The sequence below is a fragment of the Phyllobates terribilis genome, unplaced genomic scaffold (assembly GCF_046119375.1).
Source record: "Phyllobates terribilis strain yellow unplaced genomic scaffold, ASM4611937v1 Scaffold_2__4_contigs__length_985480577, whole genome shotgun sequence".
Taxonomy (NCBI): Eukaryota; Metazoa; Chordata; class Amphibia; order Anura; family Dendrobatidae; genus Phyllobates; species Phyllobates terribilis.
Genome location: NW_027362762.1, coordinates 489820965 through 489840527, shown reverse-complemented (window position 1 = coordinate 489840527; position 19563 = coordinate 489820965). Strand labels below are relative to the sequence as shown.

The 19563-nt window shown below is 44.3% G+C and overlaps 1 long non-coding RNA gene across 1 annotated transcript in view; it reads left to right on the top strand.

The window, feature by feature from the left end:
• The window catches only part of LOC141252836 (uncharacterized), a 58176-nt gene that overhangs the window by 25510 nt on the left and 13103 nt on the right, over positions 1-19563 (top strand). The window lies entirely within an intron of this gene.

Sequence of the window (19563 nt, the reverse complement as noted above, 5' to 3'; positions counted from 1 at the left end):
CACAGTACGACGTGGGCAGCCGTTACCTGCAGACGTGGTCTGGATAATAAGAACTGTGAGTAAAGGCCCTGGACTGCATCACTGACTCCGTGTCGTTACTGCTGCTGCCCTGCACCATCACCCCCATCCTCCGCATACACTGCCCTGAGGCTATACTCCTCCCGTGGGGAGTTATGCTACGCTCTGCTGCACCCACAACACCAGCCTCAGCGGTCTGCCCTGTAGCGGCGGTTCACTCTGACCGCAATCCACGGGTGGCGTAGTCGGACATTTAAACATCAAAACCACATAAATAGTTCCGCCACTGGTTTGACCGCCCTGAGCCACGGAACCGGGTCGCCGCCACGAAGACTACAACCACCAGCATCCACCAAAAAGGGTCCGGCTCCGGGTGTCCCAAGGCCCAGGGGGTGCGTCAGAACATTTTCATCACCTTTCACAATCACCAATGGGACAAGGCAGGGATGTCCTCTGTCCCCTCTCTTATACATCCTAGTGACGGAGCACCTGCTCTCATCAATTCGCCATAACCCCAATATTAGGTGGATTGAGGTGGGAGGCACCGAGTACAAGTGCTCTCTATTTGCTGATGATGTCCTAGTATATATCACTCAATCACATATATCCATCCATGCTGTTATGGCTGAAATAGATCACTTTGTTACATGGTAAAATTTTAAAATCAATGCAGCGAAGTCTGAGGCCCTCGATGTCTCCCTCCCCAAATCCATATAGGATTCCATCCAGTCCAACTTTCCCTTTGCCTGGCCCTCACAGGGTATCAAATACTTAGGAATTCCTATTCATAGAGACCTCTCCCATCTATGTTATCTTAATTTTGGGCCCTTTATTGAACAACTCCATACAGACCACGGTTGGCAAGTTAGAACTGTAAGATTCACTACGTGAACCGCTGGTGTTTTGTGGAAAAGCACATGTACACCGCGTTCCAAATTATTATGCAAAAAGTGTTTAGGAGTGATAAGGGAAGAATTTGTTTGTTTGTCAGTTAAACTCATTGATGTGTGTCAGGGCTCTTTATATCACTGTAAGCAATTGCAGACACCTGTGCTAATTAGTTTGGCAGGTGTGTTCAATGAAAGGCAAGACTACTTAAGAAGGCTCTCTCACATTATTAAGCAGCCTACATTTTCTGCCAAAATGGGAAAGAAAAAGGATGTGTCGGCTGCTGAGAAGCAACAAATTGTGGAGTGTTTAGGTCAAGGCATGACTACAATCAACATTGTGCGATGATCAGGATGAAGTGTCTTGGCAATCAAGAAGTATGTAGCTGATTCACAGTACACACGTGTGCGTGCTGATAAGGGCAAATTGAGGACTCTTTCCTACAGGCAATTACATCAGGTTGAAAGAGCAGCGGCAAAAAAGCCTTGTCATAGCAGCAGACAAGTTTTTGAAGCTGCTTGTGCCTCCAACGTCCCCCGAACAACAAGATGCAGGGTCCTTCAGAGGTTTGCAGCTGTGCATACGCCATCCTGTCGACCTCCTCTATCCACTTCACACAAGCAGAAACGGCTCCAGTGGGCCAAACATTACATGAAGACTGATTTCAAAACTGTTTTGTTCACGGATGAGTGCCGTGCAGCGCTCAATGGTCCAGATGGATGGAGTGGAGGATGGCTGGTTGATGGACACCCCACGCAAACACGGCTACAGCGCCAACAAGGAGGAGGTGGAGTAATGTTTTGGGCTGGAATCATGGGGAGAGAGATTGTCGGCCCCTTTAGGATCCCTGAAGGCGCTAAAGATGAACTCCATAATGTATGTGGATTTTCTCAAACAGCACTTCCTGCCATGGTTCAAGAAGAAGAACCGTGTATTTCACAGCAAGATCATTTTTCTGCATGATAATGCACCATCTCATGCTGCACATAAAACATCTGCATCTCTGGCTGATATGGGCATAAAAGGGGACAAACTTATGGTGTGACCCCCATGCTCCCCTGACCTCTACCCCATTCAGAACCTTTGGAGCATCATTAAAAGGAGTGTCTATGATGGCGGGAGGCAGTTCACATCTAAGCAACAGCTCTGGGAGGGTATTCTGTCCTCATGCAAAACAATTGAAGCAGAAACCATCCAAAACCTGACAAATTCAATGGACGAGAGAGTTCAGAAGCTCCTTTCGAACAAGGGGTCCTATGTGAAAATGTAACATCACCTAGAATAAAGTTTTGAGTTGAAAACTGTTTGATTTCAGTTTCTAACAACCTGCTAATGCTTATAATTTCAAAAATTACCATTTTTTTGGTCTTTATTAAAATGAAAAGGTTGATCGAAAAGTTTGGGGGATCTAAGAGTGTGGCAACCCAGTAGTCATGATTACTTCGAATTCTGACAATATGAGGGTCATGCTGCAGGTAGTGCAGCAAGAAGGCACTTATGTGTCTTGCGCATCTCGGAGCCCCAAAATTATTTTCCGGGCTAGATGCAGCTAAAAATTATTTTTAATTTTAAATCTGGTGGAGCTTATTATAGATGGCCTAATAGGATCAGTGCTGCACACTGCTACAAAGCCCAAATTATTTTCCAGTCAAGATACAGATAAACATGATTAGTAATTTGAAAGCTTAAAACGTTTGGTAGGGTGATTTTAACCAATCATCAAGCTTTTACTCTCCCCAGGATGACACAGGGGTAGAAAAGTCGTTTCGGATCCATGATTTGTTCATCTTTATGAACGTGAGTCTGTCTACATTATCAGTGGAGAGCCGCGTGCGCTTATCTGTCAGCACACCACCAGCAGCGCTGAACACACGTTCAGACAGAACGCTGGCTGCGGGGCATGACAAGATCTCCAAGGCGTAAGTGGCTAGCTCCGGCCATTTATCCAGATTGGAAGCCCAAAAAGAGCAAGGGTCCAGTGACACAGTCGTGGCTTCAATGTTTACTTGGAGATACTCCTGTACCATCGTCTCTAGGCGTTGACTATGTGTCAGACTTCTTGTCTCCTGTGGCCTTGCAAAGGATGGGCTAAAAAAGTGGTGAAATGATTCCGCAAAATTGATGTTACCAGCAGATACTGTGGTTCTGTTACGGTTTGAGTGCTGAACACTTGACGGTCCCACGGTTGGCAAGTTGGAACTGTGAGATTCACTACGTGCACCACTGGTATTTTGTGGAAAAGCACATGTAAGATTCTGCAACAGTCTCTGCTGATACTCCTGCATGCGTGCATCCCTTTCTATGGCAGGAATAATTTCTGCAAATTTACTTTTGTACCGGGGATCTAACAGTGTGGCAACCCAGTAGTCAGGATTATTTCTAATTCTCACAATTCGAGGGTCATGTTGCAGGTAGTGCAGCAAGAAGGCACTCATGTGTGTTGCGCATCCAGGAGCACCAAGTCCCTGTTGTGTTGGTGGCGAGGTAACAATCATGCTTCCTTCCTCTGTCCTCTCCCCCCAACCTCGCACAACAGAAATGTGATCAAGGTCTCCCTCATCTGATGAGTCTTCCATCAGTTCGTCTTCCACTTCTTCCTGGGCTCCTGCACCTTCCTCACTAGTTTGGCTGCTACCATGCGCCCTGGTAAAACCATCTCCCCCACCCTCACATGCCTGCCGCCTTGGTGCTGCCGACCTTCTGGACCTTGCAGATGTTAGCCCTTCCGCATACAACTCCTCCTCCTCTACTTCCTCCACCTCCTCTTGTGCCACCACCTGACTCCGAATTCTGTTTAACATGTGCTCCAGCATGTAAATCACCGGAATAGTCATGCTGATAATGGCATCGTCAGCACTAAACATCTTCGTCGCCATTTCAAAACTGTGCAGAAGGGTGCATAGGTCCCTGATCTGAGACCACTCCTCCAGCGTGATTTGCCCCACCTCTGAATCTCGTTGGCCCAGGCTATACGTCAGAACGTATTGCACCAGGGCTTGTCGGTGCTGCCACAGTCGCTGCAACATGTGCAGAGTTGAATTGCACCGGGTAGGCACATCGCATTTTAGCCGGTGAAGTGGCAGGCCCAACGACTTCTGTAGAGATGTAAGTCGCTGAGCTGCGGGATGCGAACGGCGGAAGTGAGCACACAGCGACCGTGTCCTCTGCAGAAGGCCATCTAGTCTGGGATAGTGGGCTAAAAATTGCTGGACAACCAGGTTCAACACGTGAGCCATAGAAGGCACGTGTGTGACATTGCCCCGGCGAAGGGCCGCACCCAGGTTTGCAGCATTGTCGCACACGGCCTTCCCTGGTTTCAGGTCCAGTGGAGACAACCATTCATGAAATTGGTTCTCCAGAGCTGACCACAACTCCTCAGCTGTGTGACTCACATTTCCCAGACATTTCAATGTAAAAACCGCCTGATGACGTTGAGCCCTACTGCCAGCATAGTAAGGAGGTGTGCAGGATCCCTTCTGCGCAGTTAGAAAGCTTGTGGCATGACCAGACAGTCTTTGGGTGCAGGTGGAAGACCGAGAGGAGGTTGAGGAGGCAGAAGCAGTGGAGGAACTTTGACATAAAGAGGATTGACGCACAACTCGTGGGGACGGCAAGACTTGGACAGCAGCCCCTTGTCCTGCTGTCACCATAGTTACCCAGTGCCCAGTCAGCGACATGTAACGCCCCTGTCCATGCCTACTCATCCAAGTGTCTGTGGTGAAATGCACCCTGTCACACACAGAGTTTCTCAAAGAAGCGGTGATGTTGTGTGCGACATGCTGGTGGAGCGCAGGCACACCTTTCTTTGAGAAGTAGTGCCGACTGGGCATCTGGTACTGGGGCACTGCGACGGACATAAGGTCTCGAAAATCCTCTGTGTCCACCAGGCGGAAAGGCAGCATTTCTGTAGCCAAGAGCTTGCAGATGGTGAAATTCAACCTCTTAGCTTTCTCATGGCTAGGAGGAAATGGTCTTTTACTTGTCCACATCTGAGGGACCGAGGGCTAGCTATTGTGCTTAGACGGGGTTGATAAGGGTGTCCCCGGCAAACTGCCGGTCTGTGAGGAAGATGCAGGCGGACATGTTAGGTTGCCTTCATCCAAAGGTGGTGCTATCGATGTCGGACAGCGCTCAACACCAGCTGGTGTTACCACCTCCAAAGAAAATGATGACCTGCCAATCACGCTGGCTGTTGCGGGTAAAGAGGTGGCAGGTCTGCGCCCCAAAACAGGTGTGACTGCTGTCCCCCCAGTCACAGAGGATGAAGAGGCCGCGGATGCACAAGATATGGCAGACGGTGGTTGGCCCGGCCGGCTAGGCCGCATTGTAGCACACTGAGCTTCCCACTGCAACTTATGCTTCATGTCCATGTGCCGGTTCATGCATGAAGTACTCAAACTATGTATTTTTTGGCCTCTACTTAGCTTTTGCTGACAAATGTTACAGATAACACGAGTTGGGTCATCTTTATCGATCTGAAAAAATGCCCAGGCTATGCAAGGCTTAGCACCCATGCGACCTGAAGAGCCACCACGACTTGTGGTGAGAGGCAGAGTTGTGTTTGAGGATGCAGTTGTTGACGTGCTTCCAGTACTACGTCTCTGTCCAGGAAGGCGCAACCTGACCTCGTCGTCACTAGCATCTTCCTCCACCTCCTCTGCTGACCTCATCTCTTGGCTGACTGTGGGTTGACAGTAAGTGGGATCTCCGACCTCATCATCATCACCCTGTGCGTTATCACACCCGTCGTCCTCAGAGCCAACCTGTTCCTGCCCTGACAAAAAACTAAAGTTGTCGCTCCAATCAGGTATTTGAGTCTTATCATCGTCTTCCTCATTGTCTCCACCAACAGGAGTTACAGTTTGGGAATGAGGGTCTACATTATGGTCAGAACCTTCTGCGTCTGGTCCTGGATCCGACTCATAAAGATTCTGGGCATCAGTGCAGATCATTTCCTCGTCTGGATTCACAGAAGCGCTGGAGTCGACCTCTGATTCCCAGGCTATAGTATGAGTAAACAGCTCTGCAGACTCAACCATCTGTTCTACCTCATACTCAGACGGGCAGCTGGAGATTTGGGAGCTGTGAGGAAGCAAGTGCGATTTGGGTGACACCTTTGAGGACTGGAGTATTTGTGATGTTGAAGTTGATGTGGAGGAGAGCCCACTTAAAGGAGCACTTGATATCCGTTGAAGCACCTGCTGTTTTTGTGCCTCATCTGGAATTTGTAGCGATTGGCGTGGCCGTAAGAAAGGGATCTTATCACATTGTCCGCTAAAAGAAGTAGACATTTTAGTTTGGCTGGAAGATGGTCTTTCTTCTGCAGATGTTACTGTTGCTTTAACACCTACCCCACGGACACAACCTTTTTTCCCCTTCCCAACACGCCTATTCCCCTTTCCACCAGCAGCAGGCCTTTTTCCACTCATTTTGGTGGTTAACTAATTCACAACTCTGGAGTTGTTTGCACAAAAAAACAATGGATGGTAACCGAGCAGAGCTGAGTGGCCAAACTGTGGTATTAGGCCAAAACTATTGGCTGGGTTAGATGCAGAAAAAAATTATTTTGAATTTGCAACCTGATGGAGGTCAGTATAGATGGACTAATAGAGAAAGTCCGACACACTACTAGAAGGCCAAATATTTTTTCAGAGGTAGATGCAGAAAAAAATATATTCAGTTTGCAACCTGATGGAGGTCAGTATAGATGGATTAATAGAACAAGACCCACACACAGCTAGAAGCCCAATATTTTTTCAGAGGTAGATGCAGAAAAAAATATATTCAGTTTGCAACCTGATGGAGGTCAGTATAGATGGACTAATAGAACAAGTCCACAACACTGCTAGAAGCCCAAATATTTTTTCAGAGGTACTGTAGATGCAGATAAAAATTAGTTTTAATTTGCAACCTGATAGAGGTCAGTATAGATGGACTAATAGAGAAAGTCCGACACACTACTAGAAGGCCAAATATTTTTTCAGAGGTAGATGCAGAAAAAAATATATTCAGTTTGCAACCTGATGGAGGTCAGTATAGATGGACTAATACAACAAGTCCCGCACACAGCTAGAAGCCCAAATATTTTTTCAGAGGTACTGTAGATGCAGATAAAAATTATTTTTAATTTGCAACCTGATGGAGGTCAGTATAGATGGACTAATAGAGAAAGTCCGACACACTACTAGAAGGCCAAATATTTTTTCAGAGGTAGATGCAGAAAAAAATATATTCAGTTTGCAACCTGATAGAGGTCAGTATAGATGGACTAATACAACAAGTCCCACACACAGCTAGAAGCCCAAATATTTTTTCAGAGGTACTGTAGATGCAGATAAAAATTAGTTTTAATTTGCAACCTGATGGAGGTCAGTATAGATGGACTAATAGAGAAAGTCCGACACACTACTAGAAGGCCAAATATTTTTTCAGAGCTAGATGCAGAAAAAAATTATATTCAGTTTGCAACCTGATGGAGGTCAGTATAGATGGATTAATAGAACAAGACCCACACACAGCTAGAAGCCCAATATTTTTTCAGAGGTAGATGCAGAAAAAAATATATTCAGTTTGCAACCTGATGGAGGTCAGTATAGATGGACTAATAGAACAAGTCCCACACACTGCTAGAAGCCCAAATATTTTTTCAGAGTTACTGTAGATGCAGATAAAAATTAGTTTTAATTTGCAACCTGATGGAGGTCAGTATAGATGGACTAATAGAGAAAGTCCGACACACTACTAGAAGGCCAAATATTTTTTCAGAGCTAGATGCAGAAAAAAATTATATTCAGTTTGCAACCTGATGGAGGTCAGTATAGATGGACTAATAGAGAAAGTCCGACACACTACTAGAAGGCCAAATATTTTTTCAGAGGTAGATGCAGAAAAAAATATATTCAGTTTGCAACCTGATGGAGGTCAGTATAGATGGATTAATAGAACAAGACCCACACACAGCTAGAAGCCCAATATATTTTCAGAGGTAGATGCAGAAAAAACTATATTCAGTTTGCAACCTGATGGAGGTCAGTATAGATGGACTAATAGAACAAGTCCCACACACTGCTAGAAGCCCAAATATTTTTTCAGAGGTACTGTAGATGCAGATAAAAATTAGTTTTAATTTGCAACCTGATGGAGGTCAGTATAGATGGACTAATAGAGAAAGTCCGACACACTACTAGAAGGCCAAATATTTTTTCAGAGGTAGATGCAGAAAAAAATATATTCAGTTTGCAACCTGATGGAGGTCAGTATAGATGGACTAATACAACAAGTCCCGCACACAGCTAGAAGCCCAAATATTTTTTCAGAGGTACTGTAGATGCAGATAAAAATTATTTTTAATTTGCAACCTGATGGAGGTCAGTATAGATGGACTAATAGAGAAAGTCCGACACACTACTAGAAGGCCAAATATTTTTTCAGAGCTAGATGCAGAAAAAAATTATATTCAGTTTGCAACCTGATGGAGGTCAGTATAAATGGATTAATAGAACAAGACCCACACACAGCTAGAAGCCCAATATTTTTTCAGAGGTAGATGCAGAAAAAAATATATTCAGTTTGCAACCTGATGGAGGTCAGTATAGATGGACTAATAGAACAAGTCCCACACACTGCTAGAAGCCCAAATATTTTTTCAGAGTTACTGTAGATGCAGATAAAAATTAGTTTTAATTTGCAACCTGATGGAGGTCAGTATAGATGGACTAATAGAGAAAGTGCGACACACTACTAGAAGGCCAAATATTTTTTCAGAGCTAGATGCAGAAAAAAATTATATTCAGTTTGCAACCTGATGGAGGTCAGTATAGATGGACTAATAGAGAAAGTCCGACACACTACTAGAAGGCCAAATATTTTTTCAGAGGTAGATGCAGAAAAAAATATATTCAGTTTGCAACCTGATGGAGGTCAGTATAGATGGATTAATAGAACAAGACCCACACACAGCTAGAAGCCCAATATTTTTTCAGAGGTAGATGCAGAAAAAACTATATTCAGTTTGCAACCTGATGGAGGTCAGTATAGATGGACTAATAGAACAAGTCCCACACACTGCTAGAAGCCCAAATATTTTTTCAGAGGTACTGTAGATGCAGATAAAAATTAGTTTTAATTTGCAACCTGATGGAGGTCAGTATAGATGGACTAATAGAGAAAGTCCGACACACTACTAGAAGGCCAAATATTTTTTCAGAGGTAGATGCAGAAAAAAATATATTCAGTTTGCAACCTGATGGAGGTCAGTATAGATGGACTAATACAACAAGTCCCGCACACAGCTAGAAGCCCAAATATTTTTTCAGAGGTACTGTAGATGCAGATAAAAATTATTTTTAATTTGCAACCCGATGGAGGTCAGTATAGATGGACTAATAGAGAAAGTCCGACACACTACTAGAAGGCCAAATATTTTTTCAGAGGTAGATGCAGAAAAAAATATATTCAGTTTGCAACCTGATGGAGGTCAGTATAGATGGACTAATACAACAAGTCCCACACACAGCTAGAAGCCCAAATATTTTTTCAGAGGTACTGTAGATGCAGATAAAAATTAGTTTTAATTTGCAACCTGATGGAGGTCAGTATAGATGGACTAATAGAGAAAGTCCGACACACTACTAGAAGGCCAAATATTTTTTCAGAGCTAGATGCAGAAAAAAATTATATTCAGTTTGCAACCTTATGGAGGTCAGTATAGATGGATTAATAGAACAAGACCCACACACAGCTAGAAGCCAAATATTTTTTCAGAGGTAGATGCAGAAAAAAATATATTCAGTTTGCAACCTGATGGAGGTCAGTATAGATGGACTAATAGAACAAGTCCCACACACTGCTAGAAGCCCAAATATTTTTTCAGAGGTACTGTAGATGCAGATAAAAATTAGTTTTAATTTGCAACCTGATGGAGGTCAGTATAGATGGACTAATAGAGAAAGTCCGACACACTACTAGAAGGCCAAATATTTTTTCAGAGCTAGATGCAGAAAAAAATTATATTCAGTTTGCAACCTGATGGAGGTCAGTATAGATGGACTAATAGAGAAAGTCCGACACACTACTAGAAGGCCAAATATTTTTTCAGAGGTAGATGCAGAAAAAAATATATTCAGTTTGCAACCTGATGGAGGTCAGTATAGATGGATTAATAGAACAAGACCCACACACAGCTAGAAGCCCAATATTTTTTCAGAGGTAGATGCAGAAAAAAATATATTCAGTTTGCAACCTGATGGAGGTCAGTATAGATGGACTAATAGAACAAGTCCCACACACTGCTAGAAGCCCAAATATTTTTTCAGAGGTACTGTAGATGCAGATAAAAATTAGTTTTAATTTGCAACCTGATGGAGGTCAGTATAGATGGACTAATAGAGAAAGTCCGACACACTACTAGAAGGCCAAATATTTTTTCAGAGGTAGATGCAGAAAAAAATATATTCAGTTTGCAACCCGATGGAGGTCAGTATAGATGGATTAATAGAACAAGACCCACACACAGCTAGAAGCCCAATATTTTTTCAGAGGTAGATGCAGAAAAAAATATATTCAGTTTGCAACCTGATGGAGGTCAGTATAGATGGACTAATAGAACAAGTCCCACACACTGCTAGAAGCCCAAATATTTTTTCAGAGGTACTGTAGATGCAGATAAAAATTAGTTTTAATTTGCAACCTGATGGAGGTCAGTATAGATGGACTAATAGAGAAAGTCCGACACACTACTAGAAGGCCAAATATTTTTTCAGAGCTAGATGCAGAAAAAAATTATATTCAGTTTGCAACCTGATGGAGGTCAGTATAGATGGATTAATAGAACAAGACCCACACACAGCTAGAAGCCAAATATTTTTTCAGAGGTAGATGCAGAAAAAAATATATTCAGTTTGCAACCTGATGGAGGTCAGTATAGATGGACTAATAGAACAAGTCCCACACACTGCTAGAAGCCCAAATATTTTTTCAGAGGTACTGTAGATGCAGATAAAAATTAGTTTTAATTTGCAACCTGATGGAGGTCAGTATAGATGGACTAATAGAGAAAGTCCGACACACTACTAGAAGGCCAAATATTTTTTCAGAGCTAGATGCAGAAAAAAATTATATTCAGTTTGTAACCTGATGGAGGTCAGTATAGATGGACTAATAGAGAAAGTCCGACACACTACTAGAAGGCCAAATATTTTTTCAGAGGTAGATGCAGAAAAAAATATATTCAGTTTGCAACCTGATGGAGGTCAGTATAGATGGATTAATAGAACAAGACCCACACACAGCTAGAAGCCCAATATTTTTTCAGAGGTAGATGCAGAAAAAAATATATTCAGTTTGCAACCTGATGGAGGTCAGTATAGATGGACTAATAGAACAAGTCCCACACACTGCTAGAAGCCCAAATATTTTTTCAGAGGTACTGTAGATGCAGATAAAAATTAGTTTTAATTTGCAACCTGATGGAGGTCAGTATAGATGGACTAATAGAGAAAGTCCGACACACTACTAGAAGGCCAAATATTTTTTCAGAGGTAGATGCAGAAAAAAATATATTCAGTTTGCAACCCGATGGAGGTCAGTATAGATGGATTAATAGAACAAGACCCACACACAGCTAGAAGCCCAATATTTTTTCAGAGGTAGATGCAGAAAAAAATATATTCAGTTTGCAACCTGATGGAGGTCAGTATAGATGGACTAATAGAACAAGTCCCACACACTGCTAGAAGCCCAAATATTTTTTCAGAGGTACTGTAGATGCAGATAAAAATTAGTTTTAATTTGCAACCTGATGGAGGTCAGTATAGATGGACTAATAGAGAAAGTCCGACACACTACTAGAAGGCCAAATATTTTTTCAGAGGTAGATGCAGAAAAAAATATATTCAGTTTGCAACCTGATGGAGGTCAGTATAGATGGATTAATAGAACAAGACCCACACACAGCTAGAAGCCCAATATTTTTTCAGAGGTAGATGCAGAAAAAACTATATTCAGTTTGCAACCTGATGGAGGTCAGTATAGATGGACTAATAGAACAAGTCCCACACACTGCTAGAAGCCCAAATATTTTTTCAGAGGTACTGTAGATGCAGATAAAAATTAGTTTTAATTTGCAACCTGATGGAGGTCAGTATAGATGGACTAATAGAGAAAGTCCGACACACTACTAGAAGGCCAAATATTTTTTCAGAGGTAGATGCAGAAAAAAATATATTCAGTTTGCAACCTGATGGAGGTCAGTATAGATGGATTAATAGAACAAGACCCACACACAGCTAGAAGCCCAATATTTTTTCAGAGGTAGATGCAGAAAAAAATATATTCAGTTTGCAACCTGATGGAGGTCAGTATAGATGGACTAATAGAACAAGTCCCACACACTGCTAGAAGCCCAAATATTTTTTCAGAGGTACTGTAGATGCAGATAAAAATTAGTTTTAATTTGCAACCTGATGGAGGTCAGTATAGATGGACTAATAGAGAAAGTCCGACACACTACTAGAAGGCCAAATATTTTTTCAGAGGTAGATGCAGAAAAAAATATATTCATTTTGCAACCTGATGGAGGTCAGTATAGATGGATTAATAGAACAAGACCCACACACAGCTAGAAGCCCAATATTTTTTCAGAGGTAGATGCAGAAAAAAATATATTCAGTTTGCAACCTGATGGAGGTCAGTATAGATGGACTAATAGAACAAGTCCCACACACTGCTAGAAGCCCAAATATTTTTTCAGAGGTACTGTAGATGCAGATAAAAATTAGTTTTAATTTGCAACCTGATGGAGGTCAGTATAGATGGACTAATAGAGAAAGTCCGACACACTGCTAGAAGCCCAAATATTTTTTCAGAGGTACTGTAGATGCAGATAAAAATTAGTTTTAATTTGCAACCTGATGGAGGTCAGTATAGATGGACTAATAGAGAAAGTCCGACACACTACTAGAAGGCCAAATATTTTTTCAGAGCTAGATGCAGAAAAAAATTATATTCAGTTTGCAACCTGATGGAGGTCAGTATAGATGGACTAATAGAGAAAGTCCGACACACTACTAGAAGGCCAAATATTTTTTCAGAGGTAGATGCAGAAAAAAATATATTCAGTTTGCAACCTGATGGAGGTCAGTATAGATGGATTAATAGAACAAGACCCACACACAGCTAGAAGCCCAATATTTTTTCAGAGGTAGATGCAGAAAAAACTATATTCAGTTTGCAACCTGATGGAGGTCAGTATAGATGGACTAATAGAACAAGTCCCACACACTGCTAGAAGCCCAAATATTTTTTCAGAGGTACTGTAGATGCAGATAAAAATTAGTTTTAATTTGCAACCTGATGGAGGTCAGTATAGATGGACTAATAGAGAAAGTCCGACACACTACTAGAAGGCCAAATATTTTTTCAGAGGTAGATGCAGAAAAAAATATATTCAGTTTGCAACCTGATGGAGGTCAGTATAGATGGATTAATAGAACAAGACCCACACACAGCTAGAAGCCCAATATTTTTTCAGAGGTAGATGCAGAAAAAAATATATTCAGTTTGCAACCTGATGGAGGTCAGTATAGATGGACTAATAGAACAAGTCCCACACACTGCTAGAAGCCCAAATATTTTTTCAGAGGTACTGTAGATGCAGATAAAAATTAGTTTTAATTTGCAACCTGATGGAGGTCAGTATAGATGGACTAATAGAGAAAGTCCGACACACTACTAGAAGGCCAAATATTTTTTCAGAGGTAGATGCAGAAAAAAATATATTCAGTTTGCAACCTGATGGAGGTCAGTATAGATGGATTAATAGAACAAGACCCACACACAGCTAGAAGCCCAATATTTTTTCAGAGGTAGATGCAGAAAAAAATATATTCAGTTTGCAACCTGATGGAGGTCAGTATAGATGGACTAATAGAACAAGTCCCACACACTGCTAGAAGCCCAAATATTTTTTCAGAGGTACTGTAGATGCAGATAAAAATTAGTTTTAATTTGCAACCTGATGGAGGTCAGTATAGATGGACTAATAGAATGATGCTATGCCCAAAAGATTTTACTTCACTAGGTGCAGTAAAAAAATTGGTATTCTATACACAGGTGGTATATCTTGCAACACAGATAGGCTACTCCACTGACTAACACACTCTGCAATAGGCCAAAAAGGATTAGCTTTGCTAGATTCAGCCAAATGCTGTGAAAAAAACTTGCACAGCACTGGCACAGACCTGCCTGGCAAAAACTGATAGGAACTCATGTAACCTAGTCCTGAAAAGGACTGCAATTACAATTAGTCTTTACTCTCACAACCGATCTATTTAAGAGCACAGACCTCCCTGATAAAAGTCGTAGGAAATGCTGTAACCTAGTCCTTAAAAGGACTGCAATCACAACTATTCCCTACTCCCAAGCTATCTGTATATTTGTGCGAAAATTGGCTTGAAATTAACAAGGTATAGCGCACACAGCAACAGCGGTGCCGTCTAACACGCAGCTGCAGCAGTGAGAAAATGGTGGCGACGGGGAAAATGGCTTGGTCTTATAGGGCAAGGACATGTGACATACACTGCCAATGACACATGCCCTTGCTTGTGTGAAAAAAAGCACTTCGCTCCGTGTGTGCGCTGCTGATAGGCTGACAGATTGCACCTCCCCACTGTAAATGCGGGAAAGAGAAAAAAAAATGGAGATCTTCATTGTTCCTGCAGAGATCCATCCCCTGCCCCTCCCCCCACCCCGCTGTACACTCAAACTGCGTATTAACATTAATTTTCATCATTACTGAGAAAAAATCCAGTTATGATTTTGGTGCACGAACAGTTATCGAACATAACCTCGAACAGCCGAATTTTTCTCAAATTGTTCGTGTTCGCCGACCGGCTCGAACACCGCCCAAAACAGCTCGAATTTGAGATTGGCGAACAGTTCGAGTAGAACAACGCTCATCTCTACCGTGTACACGGACAACAACCCGTTGACACACCTGGACACTGCAAGACTGGGTGCCCTGGAGCAGAGATGGATGGCCCGCCTGTCCAATTTTGAGTTCACAATCAAATACCGGGCAGGACGCTCTAATACCAACGCGGACGCCCTGTCCAGGATGCCAAACCTACCGGACGAAGGGGAGGATCCTGAAGAATTGGAAGAGATCGAACTCCCTGCGTTTCACCGTTATGGGATTACCCAGTATTCCCACCATGTGAGGGGCCAGCGATCCGCTACGTTCAACCCCTTACCCCACTACAACTGGGCGGAGATGCAAGACAGTGACCCCGCAGTCCGTCTGGTGAAGGAGATGCTGACCCAGGCTGACGCCCGCCTGGACCCAGACGCTCCGGAAGAGACCAAGCAACTGTGGACGGAGAAGAGCAGACAGTTCCTCTACAAGGAGAAGTTATGCCGCAGAATGGTCAATTCCCGGACACATGAACTGATCTGGCAGGTTGTGGTACCGAGACGGGACGCAGCTATGGTGCTGGAGGCCTACCACAATGGGGCAGGGCACTTCGGATGGAAGAAGCTGGAGTTCCTGCTGCGTGAACGGTTCTACTGGAGAGGCATGAGAGGAGCCATTGAGAGGTGGTGTAGAGACTGTGGTCCGTGCAATCTAAGAAGAAGGGACCGTGCCAGCCAGAGGACTCCCCTGCAGCCCATCATCACCAGGCAGCCGCTGGAACTGGTCGCTCTGGACCATGTTAAACTGGCTCCAAGCAGAAACGGGTATGTCTACGCCCTAACCATCGTGGATCACTACTCCCGGTTCCTGGTGGTGGTCCCTGTCAAAGACGTGACGGCTCAGACAGCAGCCAGAGCCTTCCAGCTGCACTTCTGCCGCCCACACGGGTACCGGGACCAAGTGCTGACGGACCAAGGACCAGCCTTTGAAGCGGAGGTCTTCCAGGAGTTCTGCAACCTGTATGGCTGCAAGAAGATAAGAACAACGCCCTATCACCCCCAAACCAATGGACTCTGCGAGAAGATGAACCAGGTGGTGATAGATCTGCTAAAAACATTGCCCCTGGAAGAACGCAGTCTGTGGCCTGAGAAACTGCCCGATCTGGTGGACCTGTATAACCACATCCCGGTAGGTTCCACCAACTGTACCCCGGCTTACCTAATGCGAGCAAGACCTGGTAAGCTGCCTGTTGACCTGGATATGGGAGTCCTGATACCCGAGGACACCTCGCCAGAGATAGACTGGGATACAGAACGGCAGCAGCAGTACCGGAAAGTACAGTAGAGCGTCGAGCGAAGTCTCTGTCAATCAAGAGAAAGGCAGGAGAGGACTTATAACCAACATGCTCCCGCTGTTCCCCTGGTACCTGGAGAGCAGGTCTTGAAAAGAAAAAGGCGGTTCCATAAGTTGGACGACCAGTGGGAAAAGGACCCGTACACCATACTGCCCTCAAGCCACAATAATCCAAAGGTGTACGTCATCAGCAAGGATGGAGGAGAGACCACAGCCACTGTCTCCAGAGACCACCTGAAAAAGTGCCCCGAGAAGTTGCAAAGCACGGATGAAGATCAGGAAGACCCTCAACCCGTAGAGTAAAAGAAGGAAATGATCAGCACCGTACTCGGAGACTTAACCCGGTCCTGGACACAAGTAAACAACGCTATCGTGGTGCCCGTCCTCACCTTTCTCCAGCCAGCCCCTCAAGTGCCTACAGAAGACCAGGTAGAGCTGGAAGAGCAGCCGGCCCAGGAGGCAGAAGAATCCAGACCAGCAGACCAGGAGAATCAACCCTCTGCTAGTAGTGAGCCTGCCGTGCCCCTAGTGAGCCAAAGAGTGCGCAGACAGCTGCCCAGCTTACCCATAACACCTCCTACACCCTGTAGTGCAGGACCAGTTAGTGAGCTCCGTAGGTCCCCTAGAGTCAGTAGAGGTCAGATGCCCGCTCGCTGGAGAATCTAAACTAATGCACTGTGAATTTATCTGTTTAAATGTTTATGGTTTTTGTAGTTGCCTGTTATTAATTATGTTTCTCAGTTACCCTGCAAATTTCTATGGACTAACAGGTTATGGACACTGGATAACCGGAATAATTCTTGTAGATAGTTGCACCTTGGTGCCTCTTGCGAAGACGGCCGAGGAAGAGAAAACCTGTCTGGCGTGGCCTCCTTGCGGCCCAAAGTAGCTAGCTCCAGCCTTGCAGCCACGCCCAAGGCCAATGCAAGGGGTTTGCTTTGGACAGATCCCCGACTTCGCTTAAAACTTCACCTTGGGTGATATGGACACCCGGTTGCAGACACGCCGTGACCTTTAAGGAACTAAAGCTTCTTGTAAATATGTTATTGTGTTATTGTTATACCCTGTATTTATGTTTCTTTAAAAATGTGTTTAGTCCCGGAGTACTAACATTTACTAGGGGGGAATGTGGCACCCCAGGGGTCTGGTTACCACAGTAATAGAGATATTATGTCTGAGAGCAAGTGGGAGGTTTCTCTGGTCAGGAGCCCTAAGCATGCAACACGGCCCACCCAGACTTGGGAGGGGAGGAATCTGCCCTTATAAACTGGGTCTGGGGCGGGATTAGGACAGACAGAGCCTGCAGAACAAGCAGAGCAGTCAGAGCCTGGAAAGGGAGAGTTACAACAGGAGCTCTGTAGGAGCAGGAGTGAGTGCCAGAGGCTGGAAGCTAGATAGCTCGCCTTGGCTGAAGACACTAAACCCGGACACGGAGTCCGAGGCTGTGGGGACATCCAGGTCCAGCAGCAGAATCCAACCTGCAGGGGATTCCATGTCCTCTGGCCATAGAAGCCCGGAGGCACGGTCACAAGCAAGGGACCAGCACCGCCATTGTGAAGCGGAGGCTAACGGAAGGCCCCAAGTCACCGGCCATACGGGTGAGCACCACACGGTATACTCAGGGACGTGGGCTACTTCTACCCGCATAGAGCAAGGTAGCCAGGAAAGAGTGCAGATAGTCGGGGAGGCCTACAACTCCACCTGGCCAGGGGAGATCCTGCTTGCTCACAGACTGACCAGGCCCCTACTGCTAACCAGTACTCCCGGGAGGGTCTGCTTTATACCATCAGTAAAGACCCTGAACTGCACCACACGTCTCTGTGTTTCATCGCTGCACCAGCACCATTACTACTGGGACGCTCACACCATCACTCCCATCATCCACACTAGCTGCCCTGAGGCAATACTTCTCCCGTGGGGAGTTATCCCATACTCGGCTGCGCAAACAACATCAGCCTCAGCGGTCGGCAGCGCAGCGGCGGTCCCCACTGACCGCAATCCACGGGTGGCGTAGTCGGACATTGTTATTACTTAAGACTGCCACTGGTTTGACCGCCCTGGGCACGGACCGGGTCACCGCCACACTGAGACTACAACCCCCAGCGATCCGGCTCCGGGTATCCCCCTGCACAGCACAGGCCCAGGGGGCGCGTCACATGTACTGTAGACAAAGCACACATGAAATGCACATCCAAAAACGCTGTAAAAAAAACTTGTCAAACACTGAAAAACGGGTGTTGTGAACACAGTGTTTTTAGCGCCATGAGGAGACAAAAAAAACAAAGAAAAAAATGCTGCATGTGAACGTGGCCTTAGACAGGTCATTTTCTGATGACCGCTTCCCTTTAAAAAAGTGTGCATGCAGTTTTTTTAGTTGTCTTGTACTATAATATATGCTTTTACCTCAAATGCTAAACTAAAATTTCACTAAGAATTCATTACATTGATGTTTCTGTTTCCAGACCTCAAAGGATTTGCTTCAACCCAGAATTGTGACTTGACTGTTTTTAACAAGACCATTGATATTGCGTTACCTCTCAAAGCCACAGTATCCAACGTGAAGAGTTTTATCGACATGAGCAACAAAAAAGTTATTTTAAAGTCTCCTGTAAGGCCTAATGTAACTGTTTTTATAGCCGATGATGGTGAAACCTCAGACATTGAGGAAACCAGCTTTTCTGAGCCAGGGAATACAACGCTTGAAGACTTCTACCTGCAAATGATTCAGAACATGAGCAGGATTTGGAATGTAAATATTAAAAACGAGGCGGCTGTTCATATTGTCCGGCATTACAGACGCCACATTTGGTGTAAACATAAGTTAATAGGCAAGAAAATGCTTGACAGGTGTCTGAATAAGACGTACACAATATTCCCTGCATCACATGTAGAGGAAGCTGCAAATGCGCTTGATTCCACACTGCTGCAGGATCAATGTTTGAGCAGATCAGCTTTAGGGGATCCCGTTAAAAGTCCGAAAGCAAGTCTGTTTTTACATAAATTAGAAAGTCCTGTCGTCTCATTCACACATCACCATCTTTCCAGGAGCAACAGTAATAAACCTTTTGAATGTATCGTAGATAATCAGGTTGTATACAGAGACAGGCCACTTTCTTGCAAACAGCACGAAGAAGAAAGTTATGTTACTGCTTTTCGTTACAGCTCAAGAATATCGTCTGACTTTTTCAAAATGGCCAATAGCCCAACAAGGAGTATAACCAACGAAGGTCAAATGCATGTTGACATAGTCAAATCTTCATATGACAAAGACTCGAGGCAACAACACACTCTGAGCAGAAGAAAATCTTTTTCTGGGTCTTCTGTTTTGGAGAGCCCTAAAAACATGGTTGTCAGAGCAAGCTGCAATATGAGCGAAATGACCAGGAGCCCAAGTA